This window comes from Rhinopithecus bieti, unplaced genomic scaffold (genome assembly GCF_001698545.2).
Source record: "Rhinopithecus bieti isolate Rb0 unplaced genomic scaffold, ASM169854v2 scaffold_42772, whole genome shotgun sequence".
Lineage (NCBI taxonomy): Eukaryota > Metazoa > Chordata > Mammalia > Primates > Cercopithecidae > Rhinopithecus > Rhinopithecus bieti.
Window position 1 is genome coordinate 1,621,830 of NW_016818842.1, and position 13,071 is coordinate 1,634,900.

At 49.7% G+C, this 13,071-nt stretch overlaps 1 protein-coding gene and 1 pseudogene across 5 annotated transcripts in view; one reads left to right on the top strand and one right to left on the bottom strand.

Moving 5' to 3' along the window:
• The window catches only part of DTX2 (deltex E3 ubiquitin ligase 2), a 45,326-nt gene extending 32,459 nt beyond the window's left edge, over nucleotides 1-12,867 (bottom strand). For 2 of the 5 annotated variants that reach the window (XM_017857632.1, XM_017857626.1), the window contains exons 1-2: nucleotides 12,686-12,840; nucleotides 10,835-11,007 (exon numbers count right to left, since the gene is read on the bottom strand). The gene's annotated coding sequence lies outside the window, so the exon portion shown is untranslated. Of the gene's footprint in view, nucleotides 1-3,937; nucleotides 4,138-10,237; nucleotides 10,337-10,834; nucleotides 11,008-12,685 lie in introns of those variants that run through there. The other 3 variants (XM_017857627.1, XM_017857630.1, XM_017857628.1) reach the window with 3 other exon arrangements.
• Nucleotides 3,193-4,618, top strand: LOC108518915 (farnesyl pyrophosphate synthase pseudogene; annotated as a pseudogene).
• Nucleotides 12,868-13,071: the final 204 nt, after the last annotated feature.

Consider the following 13,071-nt stretch of genomic DNA (forward strand, 5'->3'; position numbering starts at 1 on the left):
TTAAATATTAACAACTTTGACCAGGAAAAACAAACCTTGCTTTTCCTTTACAGTCTCTCGTCAGGTTTTCGCTGCAAATCTGTCCATAGCATCGTGGCTGAGGCACCATGGAATGCTGCTGTTCTACTAGAGATGCAATTTCATCCAAAAGAAAAAGGGAAAAGTATCCAAGTCTTTCTAGTCTCAGGGGAATTAGAAAAGCTTCAGAACAAGATCCGCGCTGGCACAAGAATCTGAGTGGCAATCACCCTGCCCAGCTGTGAGCTCTGGGGCAGGTGAGCCCCACACATGGATCTCACTGCAGTGTGGCCTCTAGGAAGGCCTTGAATGCAGATTTTAAACAGGTACTCAACTCAGACTGAGCTACTGCTCCTAATAGCTACTCAGACCCGGCTACTTTCAACTTAACAATATGTGAGAAACCCATCTCATCACTGCAGACCTGCTGAAATCTGTTACGACTAATTCTTCAATCCTCACCAGAATGCTGGCTATCCTGCCTCTGCTGTCCTGAGAAGATGAAAGCCACTGGGTAGCCACAGGGCAGTTATGTCCCCTTCTCTAGGCTCTGTGATTCCAGCAGTTAGAGTGGGTTCAGAAACCCTTATACACGTGATCATATGCTGTCTGTCAACATGTAAAACAGGCCGAGCGTGGTGGCTCACACCTGTAATCTCAGCCCTTTGGGAGGCCAAGGTGGTAGGATCACTTGAGGCCAGGTGTTTGAGACCAGTCTGGGCAACAAAGCAAGACCCTATCTCTTAAAAAAAGAAAAAGAAAAGTAAAACACAGAAATGTGGGATGTTGTTTTTGATACAGAGGTGGCCTCCATTCCTAATTTTCTTCAAGAGAACCATGAAGCTCCTTTGCAAAATAGGAGAGTTTTCTTTGAGACAGAGTCTCGCTCCATCACCCAGGCTGGAGTGCAGCAGTGCGATCTTGGCTCACTGCAACCTCCGCCTCCCAGGCTCAAGTGATTCTTGTGCCTCAGCCTCCTGAGTAGCTGGAACTACAGTGCACCACACCACACCTGGCTAATTTTTGTATTTTTAGTAGAGACAAAGTTTCACTATGTTGGCCAGGGCTGGTCTCAAACTCCTGGCCTCAAGTGATCCACCCGCCTCGGTCTCCTAAAGTGGTGGGATTACAGATGTGAGGCACTGCACCCAACTGGAAAACGGGAGAGTTCTGAGAAGTGTGGACGGGAAACCAGTGAGAGGAGTTAACTTCTAGAACCTCTTCCCCGCTCTGATTCCACTAACATGGTCTAAACTTTCCAAATTCAACCCACACCACTGTTCAAGTCCTTATTTTCTAAGCTGTTTCTCTTTTAGGCACTTTCCAAGAGGCCTGGGCCTGAAACTCCACACCCCACCAGCTGACAAGTGTGCGTGACCTGGAACTAGAAATGACCTTCTCATAGGGCAGATGGCCACCTACAGGGGACACCTTGTTAGAAAGCCTCTCCAAAGACCTGAGAGAGTTGAATCCTGACACAGACATATCAAAGAAATGTTCTACTTTACTAGAAATTTTGTTTAAAACGTACATATTAAAATCAGTGGCTGAGCATGGTGGCTCACACCTATAATCTTAGCTACTTGGGAGGTCGAGGCAAGAGGATAGCTTGACGCCAGGAGGTCAAGACCAGCCTGGGCAACACAGAGAGACCCTCATCTCTATTTATTAAAGAAAGGGGAAAGAAAACAATTTGGTAATATATATCGAGAGGTTTAAAAATGTTCACTTCCTTTGATCCAATAATTAAGACTCTAACTTGAGAAAATTATAGAAGAATTTTGATGTGAAGCTATTCACTATAGCACTATATTAAGTAAAACAGAAGCATAGGGCAAATTCCATAGAAGTCAATAAAATGTTAACAGCTGTCTTTGAGTGGAGAAACCATAGGAGACCTTTCTTTTTTTTTCTTTTTTACTTGCTTTTCTTCTTCATATATAGGAGATGTTTTGTTCGACTTCCTTATATATCTGAAATTTTCACATTTTCTAAAGTGAGAAAGTATTACTTCTGTTATCAGAAAAAAACTCTCCTGGCCAGGCGCAGTGGCTCATGACTGTAATCCCAGAGCTTCGGGAGGCCAAGGCAGCAGATCACCCGAGGTCAGGAGTTTGAGACCAGCCTGGCCAACATGGTGAAATCCCGTCTCTACTAAAAATACAAAAATTAGCTAGGCATGGTGGCAGGCACCTGTAATCCCAGCTACTTGGGAGGCTGAGGCAGCAGAATCCCTTGAACCCGGGAGGTGGAGGTTGCAGTGAGCTGATAACTGCACCATTGCACTCCGTCTGGGCAACATGAGTCTCAAAAATCAAAACAAAACAAACCTCTTCTTAAAATCCCAAACACTTTTAAAAGGTCATAAATATAAACCAAACCACCACCACCACTGTGTCTTACCATCATTACTTTAAATAGCTGCTGCTATCCCAGTGCAGTTTCACTATCAGGCCCTGTCAATTTACCATGGCACCTCCCTGACAACAGACATCCCCCCAATCCCTGAGTTCCACAAAAATGGAAGAACCAACCATCCACGTTCCTGACTATGACAGCAGTCCCGTGAGTACAGCAAGATGGGGCTTTGTTTGGAAAGGGATCACTCAGGCCAGCGCCTCCCACACCTTACTGAAAGATGGCACGAAACCAGCATGGGATTTGTCCCTTGCACAGTGTGTGGCTGGAAGGGAAGTGACAACTCTTCTGGCTGGGGCCTGACGAGCCCTCCGGGGACAGGTCAGAGCAGAACCTTCCAAAGGGCAGCCATGGTGCCGGCCCCAGTAACCTACAATTCCCTTGTGGTCAACCAGCTTCTCCAGAACCAAGAACCTGCTGACTCCTGGGTGGCCAAGAGCAATCTGACCACCTACAGCCAGTCAGAAGGTGGAGCCCCGGTTTACAGGCCTACCCAGAGGGCAAAGTGGAGGAGTAAAGGGGGCAGCAGTGGATATGTAATAGTAACAGTATGCCTGGGGCGGTGGCTCACACCTTGTGATCCCAGCACTTTGGCTGGCTGAGGCAGAAGGACTGCTTTGAGTCCAGGGGTTCAAAGTTGCAGTGAGCTATGATCATGCCACTACATTCCAACCTGGGCAACAGAGCGAGAGCCTGTCTCTTAAAAAAAAAATAACAGCGGAGCAGGAACCTGCATCCAGGAACAGAACCCTCTGCTCCTCCCTCAGAATGAATGGAGACCAGAAATCAGATGTTTATGCTCAAGAAAAGCAGGATTTCGTTCAGCACTACTCCGAGATTGTTAGGGTGCTGACTGAGGATGAGATGGGGCACCCAGAGACAGGAGATGCTATTGCCTGGCTCAAGGAGATCCTGGAGTACAATGCGATTGGAGGCAAGTATCACCGAGGTTTGACGGTGCTAGTAGCGTTCCAGGAGCTGGTGGAGCCGAGGAAACCGGATGCTGATAGTCTCCAGCGGGCCCTAACCGGGGACTGGTGTGTGGAACTGCTGCAAGCTTTCTTCCTGGTGGCAGATGACATCAAGAATTCATCCCTCACCCACTGGGGAGAGATCTGCTGGTATCAGAAGCCGGGAGTGGGTTTGGATGCCATCAATGATGCTATCCCTCTGGAAGCATGTATCTACTGCCTGCTGAAGCTGTATTGCCGGGAGCAGCCCTGTTACCTGAACCTGATTGAGCTCTTCCTGCAGAGTTCCTACCAGACAGACTGGGCAGACTCTGGACCTCATCACAGCTCCCCAGGGCAATGTGGATCTTGGCAGATTCCCCAAAAAGAGGTACAAATCTATTGTCAAGTACAAGACAGCTTTCTACTCCTTCTACCTTCCTGTAGCTGCAGCCATGTACATGGCAGGAATGGATGACAAGAAGGAGCACGCCGATGCCAAGAAGATCCTGCTGGAGATGGGAGAGTTCTTTCAGATTCAGGATGATTACCTTGACCTCTTTGGGGACCTCAGTGTGACCAGCAGAGTTGACATGACATCCAGGACAACAAATGCAGCTGGCTGGTGGTTCAGTGTTTGCAGCGGGCCACTTTGGAATAGTACCAGATCCTAAAGGAAAATTACAGGCAGGAGGAGGCCGAGAAGGTGGCCCGGGTGAAGGCACGATACGAGGAGCTGGATCTGCCGGCCGTGCTCTTGCAGTATGAAGAAGACAGAGCCACGTCATGGGCCTCACTGAACAGTATGCAGCGCCCCTGCCCTGAGCCATCTTTCTGGGGCTTGCGTGCAAAATCTACAAGTGGAAAAAGTGACCTAGAGACTGCAAGGGTGGGGAGAGAAGGCTCTCAATAAGTAAATTGTTGTTTAAAATAAATAAATGAATAAATAAACAACAGCAATGGCTACCAGGTAAAGGTTTACCAGGCACCAGGCACTGCGCTAAGCCCCTCCACCTGACTAGTAATTCTCGTTGGTCCTCACAACCGGGGAAGCGGGATATTTCCATTCCACAACCGAGGAAAGTGAGTCACAAGAAGACATGCGGCTTGCCCAAGGATATCCAGGGACTGAGAAAACCCAAATCTGTTTCCAGAGTTCCTCTCTTTCCCACCAAGACAGACTGACGCCGGACAAACCGGCCTATAGATGTGTTTTGCTTGGGCTACTGAGGTTTGGCTTCTAAAAACTGAGCAGATGTTTAAAAATTGGAATATTTGGCCAGGCTAAGTGGCTCACGCCTATAATCCCAGCACTTTGGGAGGCCGAGGCGGGCAGATCACGAGGTCAGGAGATTGAGACCATCCTGGCTAACACGGAGAAACCCCATCTCTACTAAAAACACAAAAAAATTAGCCGGGTGTGGTGGCAGGCGCCTGTAGTCTCAGTTACTCGGGAGGCTGAGGCAGGAGAATCACTTAAACCCAGGAGGCGGAGGTCACAGTGAGCCGAGATCACGCCACTGCACTCTAGCTTGGGCGACAGAGTGAGAATCCGTCTCAAAAAAAAAAAAAAAAAAAAAAAAAAAAGAATATACATCTCTACTAAAAACACAAAAAAATTAGCCGGGTGTGGTGGCAGGCGCCTGTAGTCTCAGTTACTCGGGAGGCTGAGGCAGGAGAATCACTTAAACCCAGGAGGCGGAGGTCACAGTGAGCCGAGATCACGCCACTGCACTCTAGCTTGGGCGACAGAGTGAGAATCCGTCTCAAAAAAAAAAAAAAAAAAAAAAAAAAAGGAATATTCACAGTTAAAAAAAAAAAAATCTAGATTTCCAGCTTCCTTTGAAAATCAGAAAAGATGCCAACATTTGCAGGTGGGACCTAGATCCATGATCTCCTTGGCAACACCAGCTAAACTGCAATGGTGGCTGGGACGTCCTCTCTGGGTGACCACAGCTACCACGACTCCCTATGGCTGGGGCCAGCATGCTTTTCCTGTAAAGGACAGAAAAAGTCTTTGCCACGACTCTGCCACTAGACCACAAGAACAGCGATAAACAATTTCTAAACAGGAGGGGTTGCGTACCAATAAAACCTCATGAACTAAATCAGGCAGTGGGGCTGAACACGGTGGCTCATGCCTGGAATCCCAGCACTTTGGGAGGCTGAGGCGGGCGGATCTTTGAGGCCAGGACTTTGAGACCAGCCTGGCCAACACAGGAAAACCCCATTATCTATCAAAAAAATACAAAGATTAGCCAGGCGTAGTGGCATGCGCCTGCAGTCCCAGCTTCTTGGGAGGCTGGGGCAGGAGAATCACTTGAACCCAGGGGGCGGAGGTTGCAGTGAGCCAAGATCACGCCACTGTACTCCAGCCTGGGCAACAGAGTGAGACCCTGTCTCCAAAAAAAAAAAAAAAAAAAAATGGCAGTGGGCCAGATTTGGCTGATGGGCCATCATTTGCAGACCTCTGCCCTGTGGCCTCCCTCACATCTATGACCGTGCTTTCACACTCCTACAGTTGAGCAAGACTTCTCTGAACTCACGTCTCTATCAAAAAGGGAGAGAGTGCTCTGCCTCTGGCTAGCTTTGCCAACAACACGCCCTGCCCTCTGCAGACATGTCAGCCTTTGCCCAACACCTAAGGGTGAAATACAGCATCCAACAGCACAGCAGGCAGCATGCCAACAGAGCCACACCAGGTGTTGATAACATTCTCTGCATCCAGGAATCAGGCCCTGGCCTCCCTCTCCCCTTCCTCTCTCCATTCTCCCTGGATCCTCAGGATCTGTTCCCATGGCTTCAATATTCCCCTGCATATAGATCACCCAAAGCTATCCTCATGATGCCCTGCCCGAGCCCCTCAAACCCTCAGCTCCTGCCATCTGGACCTCCTGGCAGTGCCTGGGGCAGGTCAGGCTGTTTCATGCCCTTTGTCCCCCACTGAGAATGCCCATTGCCCTTGTCCACTTACTCATCTCTTAATTCCTAACTTGAGACTTTGCCCTGTGAGATCTTTCCTACGTTCACTCCCGCTCCACAAGCAGAAGTGGCCACTTCTAACAATCAAGGCCCATGTGACGTCTGAGTGCTATTATCTGTCTCCTCCACTGGGGAATGCACAAGCTCCTTAAAGGCAAGGATTATGTTCAGGAAAAGACTTCAAACCAGACCCAGAAAACTGAGTACTAGTGAAAAAATACATTTCACTATGTTAAAATGAAGAACGGCTGATCAACAGAAGATACCTTAAAGAAAGCGGAATAATAGGTTAAAAGCTGGGAGAAGATATTTGCAATAGACATGAAGGATTAAAATCAGCAATATATAAAGAGCCCTGGCCGGGCGCGGTGGCTCAAGCCTGTAATCCCAGCACTTTGGGAGGCCGAGATGGGCGGATCACGAGGTCAGGAGATCGAGACCATCCTGGCTAACACGGTGAAACCCCGTCTCTACTAAAAAATACAAAAAAAACTAGCCGGGCGAGGTGGTGGGCGCCTGTAGTCCCAGCTACTCCGGAGGCTGAGGCAGGAGAATAGCGTGAACCCGGGAGGCGGAGCTTGCAGTGAGCTGAGATCTGGCCACTGCACTCCAGTCTGGGCGACAGAGCGAGACTCCGTCTCAAAAAAAAAAAAAAATAAAGAGCCCTATAGATCAACAAAAAATAAAGCACCAAGAACCCTAGTGAAAAACTGGCAAAAGACATGACTATTTCACAGGAAACACATATGCCAATAAACGTAAGACGAGATAGTCAGCAACAGGGCTCAGAGACCTAGAAACCAAGTTCCCAAAGATTCCATTTTCTCCTCATTCACTTGGCCAACAGCAAATGTTGGTAAGACTGTGGAGTTGCAAGACGCAGTACACTGCTGGTGAAGTGGATACTGGGATAAGCACTTCATTCAGGAAACAGTCTAGCAATAGCTACAAAAGATGAACACTGCTGAGCATGGTGGCTCTCTGTCATCCCAGCACTTTGGAAGGCCAAGGTGGGTGAACTGCTTGAGCCCAGGAGTTCAAGACCAGCCTGGGCAACATGGTGAAACTCCATCTCTATTAAAAAAAAAAAAAAAAAATTAGCTGGGCATGGTGGTGCGTGCCTGTAGCCCCAGCTACTTGGGAGGCTAAGACAGGAGGATCACATGGGCCTGGGAGGCAGAGGTTGCAGTAAGCCATGATCACACCATTGTACTCCAGCCTGGGCAACAGAGCAACATCTTGTCTCAAAAAAAAAAAAAGTTGAACATTTATTTACCCTATAACCCAGCAAAATATCACTCTTAAGTTTATATTCTTATATATGTATGATAGGAGGCATACATGGAAATTTTGGAACAGAATGCTTACAATACCAAAAACCTGGAGGCCAGGCACAGTGGCTCATGCCTGTAATCCCAGCACTTTGGGAGGCTAAAGCAGAAGGATCACTTGAGACTAGGAGTTCAAGACCAGCCTGGGCAACACAGTAAGATTGCCTCTACACAAACTTTAAAAATTAGCTGAGCATGGTAGCCTGTGCCTATAGTCCCAGCTACTCCGGAGGCTGAAGGGGAAGGATCCCTTGGACCCAGAAATTTGGGGCTGCAGTGAGCCATGATCATGTCACTGCACTCCAGCTGCCTGGGTTACAAGGTGAGACACTGTCTCTAAAAAAAGAAATAGGCTGGACGTGGTGCCTCACGCCTGTAATCCCAGCACTTTGGGAGGCCGAGGCGGGCAGATCACCTGGGGTCAGGAGTTTCAGACCAGTCTGACCAACACGGAGAAACTCCGTCTCTACTAAAAACACAAAATTAGCCAGGCATGGTGGCACATGCCTGTAATCCCAGCTACTAGGGAGTCTGAGGCAGGAGAATCACTTGAACCCGGGAGGCGGAGGTTGCAGTGAGCCGAGATCACGCCACTGCACTCCAGTCTGGACAACAAGAGCGAAAACTCTGCCTCAAAAAAAGAAAGAAAGAGAAAGAAAAAGAAAGAAATACACATGTAAGATAAAGGAAAAAAAATGAAAGAAAGGAGATAATGATTACCTCAGGGTAAGAACAGAAAACAAGTTCAAATGAAATGATTAGATGTTCTAAGGGGACCTGATAAAGCAGAAAACATTTTAAAGTTTTTTAAAATTAAAAAAAAAAAAAGAGTAGATGTATACTTTTGTTTCATGATCCCAGCTTTTGTTTTGGGTGCCTAGATTGCCAGCGCTTACTACATTTATTAAAAATAACTTACTAAATAAGGAAAAGTAGGTCAGGCATGAACACTGAGGAGTATGTACTAATCAATCTTGCTCTCAGCTTAGCTGATAAGGCAAACACCAAAGGGACTGCTGAATTCATCTTTGTACTCCAAGTGCCAAGCACAAGCCCTGGCGCACAGAATTTCGGGAGGCATTTGGGGAATGAATCAGTGCTCTTCTCTCTAGCCCATGGCCTCATTTCCTGTTGGCCTCTTAATACCTTCAACACGTCTGAGGCCAAATGCATCTTCCTTCCTCATTCTCCTTTTCCCCTGGATTTCCCCAGGCGGCCAAGAGAAAACCTCAGGTTCTCAGTCCTCCTCAGCCCGCTCCCCCAGGCCTAGCAGCTGCCTGCCCTGCTCTCTCCTCAACTCTGAAGCCCCCTGCTAACACCTGGCCGAGACCCTTATGCCTCTCACTTTAATAAATACTCCCTTCCCGCCAGGTGCAGTGGCTCACGCCTGTAATCCCAACACTTTGGGAGGCCACAGTGGGTGGATCACCTGAGATCAGGAGTTCGACACCAGCCTGGTCAACACAGGGAAACCTCGTCTCTACTAAAAATACAAAAATCAGCCAGGCGTGGTGGCGGGTGCTTGTAGTCCTAGCTACTCGGGAAGCTGAGGCAGGAGAATCACTTGAACGCGGGAGGTGGAGGTTGCAGGGCTGAGATTACGCCACTGCACTCCAGCCCGGGTAACAGAGCTAGACTCCATCTCAAAACAAACAAACAAACAAACAAACAAGCGCTCCCTCCCAAACGGCTTCTCCAACTCTGCTTTCTTCCCCTCGTACATCTCAGACAGAAGGGGGGGGCGGGGCGGGGGACAAGATTAAGCTTCCTGAACTACCATTCTGATCTTGTCTTTTAAGATCAGAGGCACGAGAATCTCGAGCCTGGGAGGCGAAGCTGCAGTGAGCTGAGGTGGCACCACTGCACTCCAGCCTGGGTGACGGAGTGAGACCCTGTCTCAAAAAGTAAACAAGCAAAACAAAACAACAACAAAAAGAATGAAAGAAAACACCCTCTTATCAACTTCCTTATCAGTTCTCTATATTCACTTTATCTCTTCGACCAGACTATGAGCAACCGAGGGCAAAACCACTTATCTGCCTCTCCCCACGAAGAAGCTGGCATGGTGTAAGAAGACTGTCACAAAGCGAATAATCCAGTCTAACCCATTCCACATGTTCCAGTGTGCGCCTTTAAAATGTCCCTCACGAGGTCAGGCATGGTGGCTCAGGCCTGTAATCCCAGCACTTTGAGAGGCTGAGATGGGAGGATCACTTGAGGCCAGGAGTTAGAGACCAGCCTGGACAACATAGAGAGACACTGTCTCTAGATAAAACATTAGTCGGGTATGGTGGTAGGCACCTCAGCCACTCTGGAGCCCAGGAATTTGAGGCTATGGTGAACCATGATCACTCCACTGCACTCCAGCCTGGGCGGCGGCAGCAGACCCCAACTCAAAAAAAGAATAAATAAAATACCCCTCATGGAAATCTCCTAAAATCCTTCCGCTCCCGAGTCTTGGCATGGCCCACATAACCCTCCCCACTCAGCCCTCTGCCTGCTTTTCCAGCTTCCTCTACCACATACTAAGCTACTTACAGTAGCCCAGCTGTGTCCCGGTAGCTTCATGACTTTGCAAACGCTGACTCCTCTCCCAGACGACTGTGCCCCACTTTCTAAGTCCTACTCCTCCTTCACAACCCCCCTCAACCACCACCTTCCAGGAGCCTTCCTGACCCTCCCTCTAGCCCTCCCCTTTCTGGATGTGGGTAGGAGGGCCTTGTGCTTTCCCCCAGCTCAGTATATGTCACACTGACAACACTTTGTCACTGACTCTGGTTTGTCTTTTCCACCAAACAATGCGCTCCCAAAAGACAGAGATCTTGTCTGGCACCCAGGAAAGGTTTATGCAACAAAAGAAATGAAAACTGCCAGTTCAAATGCAGAAATCGTGACTTGTGTCTTCCATCCCATAAAGCATGTCTTCAAGTGGAAAGCATCTTCTAAGACTAGTTATTGAAACAGGAGAAGCAGCTGGCAAGACGCCACTGCAATTTATTTGAGACAGGTGGCAATCAACAGTCAACTTCCAGGGCGCACGTTTATCCTGCAGACCTCAAATTCCACCCTCCCCAATCCCCACCTTCTCTGCACCTGATAGAGAAGGCAGCAAAGTCAAGTCCGCATGGCTCTCACCTTTTCTCTCTGGAGAGCTGGCACAAACCGTCCCTTCTGGATGAAGACACTAGCTCCTTAGGAAGAATGATTTGTTTGAGTTCCCATCTTGATACAAACCACAAACAACCAAACCGGGCAAAGCTGAAAGGCTTGCTGACTCAGCGACACAAATTCCAAGGCACCTTTGCCAACTAGGAAGAAGATGATCAGGTTTTAAATTAAACAGCAGTTAGTAAAAAACAAAGGTACAGATGTTGGGTCCCCAGTGCTGTGCCTGGGGACTGAAAATCACCAGATTTATTTTCCAATAGCTTGGGCGGAGCAGAAAGTACAATAGTCTTCCTCCACCCACTTAATCAAGGAGATGGTTGAAAAACACAACAAAAAGCAAACAAAACCCTGAGCCCTTTTAAATTTTATTATTATTATTTTTTGGAGATGGAGTCTTGCTCTGTCACCCAAACTGGAGTACAGTGGCATGATCTTGGCTCACTGCAGCCTCCGCCTCCCAGGTTCAAGCAACTCTCCTGCCTCAGCCTCCTGAGTAGCTGAGATTATAGGCATGCGTCACCACACCTGGCTCTGAGCCCTTTTCTTTAAAAAAAAGAAAAAGTTTGTTTGTTTTTTGAGACAGGGTCTCCCTCTGTCGCCCATGCTAGAGTGCAGTGGTGTCACCATAGCTCACTGCAGCCTCCAGTTCCTGGGCTCAAGCGATCCTCCTGCCTCAGCCTCCCAAGTAGCTGGGACTACAGGCACCCACCAACACGCCCATCTGATTTTTTACAGAGACAGTGATCTCAGGAATCTTCTTGTTTCCCAGGCTTGTCTCAAATTTCTGGACTCAAGTGATCCTTCCACCTCGGCCTCCCAAAGGGCTGGGATTACAGGCATGAGCCACCGTGCCTGGCCTGAACTTTTTCACAGAAAGCCCTAAAAGGACTTCATAAGCCAGTCTGGCAGCTAAGCATCCAGGAAATCAACACACCAGAGACGGTAAATATTTAAGGTCACAGAGCAACCGAATCAGAGGGCTTGCTATCCAGATGGCTTAAGCAAGCCCGGATGGTGGCTACCAGAAAGTCTACCTTCTAGAGCGCTAGAGGAGCTAGGAGGGCATGCAGAAATATTCTGAGTTTCTCAAGGGTCCAGACGTCTGTACACATGCTATTTATTTCCATCGCTGTTGGAGCTTAGAGAAGTGGAGCCAGCTCGGAGGAGGAGGGCAGCTGGCTGAGACAGTCGCGATGAAAGCGCAGCTCCAGAAAAGGGAACCCAGTTCTAAATCTTTTCCGGCACCCCTTAAAGACCCCAAAAAGTGACCCAGGGGCCCAAGAACTCCCGGGAAGGCTCCCCACAGGAGAGCAGGGAAGCAGAGTTAGGAAGCAAACTCCTCCAAAGTACAACCCATGGCCCAGTGAGTCCCTTCACCCGGGGATAGACCCCAGCAGGACCCACCCCTCGTCAGGGAGCCAGTGGCAATCTCGTCACCGCCTCCTCCGGGTACTTTGGGAAGGGGTGCGCTCCTCCCGAGCGACCTGGACTCCCGGGAGCGGCGCCCCTCCGCCTGCGAGCCCCTCAGCCTTCACCCGAACGTCCTCTCTAGCACCTGACACCCTGTCCCGTCCAAAGCTCCCGGCGCCTCCCAAGTCCCCCAACTCCCGCCCTCAGGACCTTGATCCCGGAGACCGACAGCCCCGACACCCACGATCTCACGGGACCCCCGGGTGTCCCCGCCGCCCCGGCCGTCGCCCCCACCTCACACCCACGCCCGCCCCTTCCGGTCCCAGCTAGGCTCCAGCTCCCCGCGCCACCCCACGCCCCCGGGACCGCAGCCCTAGCGACGCGCAGGTGGCCTGCCCGCCCTCTCACCGAGGCTGAGGAGGACGAGGGGACGGGACTGAGGGCACCACCGCGCTCAGGCTGCAGCTCCGGCTCGGCCTGGGCAGGGCTCTGGCTGTAGCTCCGACTCTCAGGAGAAGGCAGCCAGAGTGAAACTCAGCGTCGCAGCTTCCGAGCGCGCCGCTGCGCATGCCCGGGGCGTGCGGCCTTCTGGGAAATGTAGTCCCGATGGGGCCCAGGGGGCGGGCAGGAGGCGGGGCTCAGGGGGGAGGGGCTCAACCCAAGGCGCACCTGCTCCGGTGTCTGTTTTCTTCCTTCACCTGTTCACTCATTGACTTATTCCTTCAGTAATTACTGACTTAATTTTAACTAGTTTTTACTAGTACATACATGGTGCCAGGTCATGTGCTACTGTG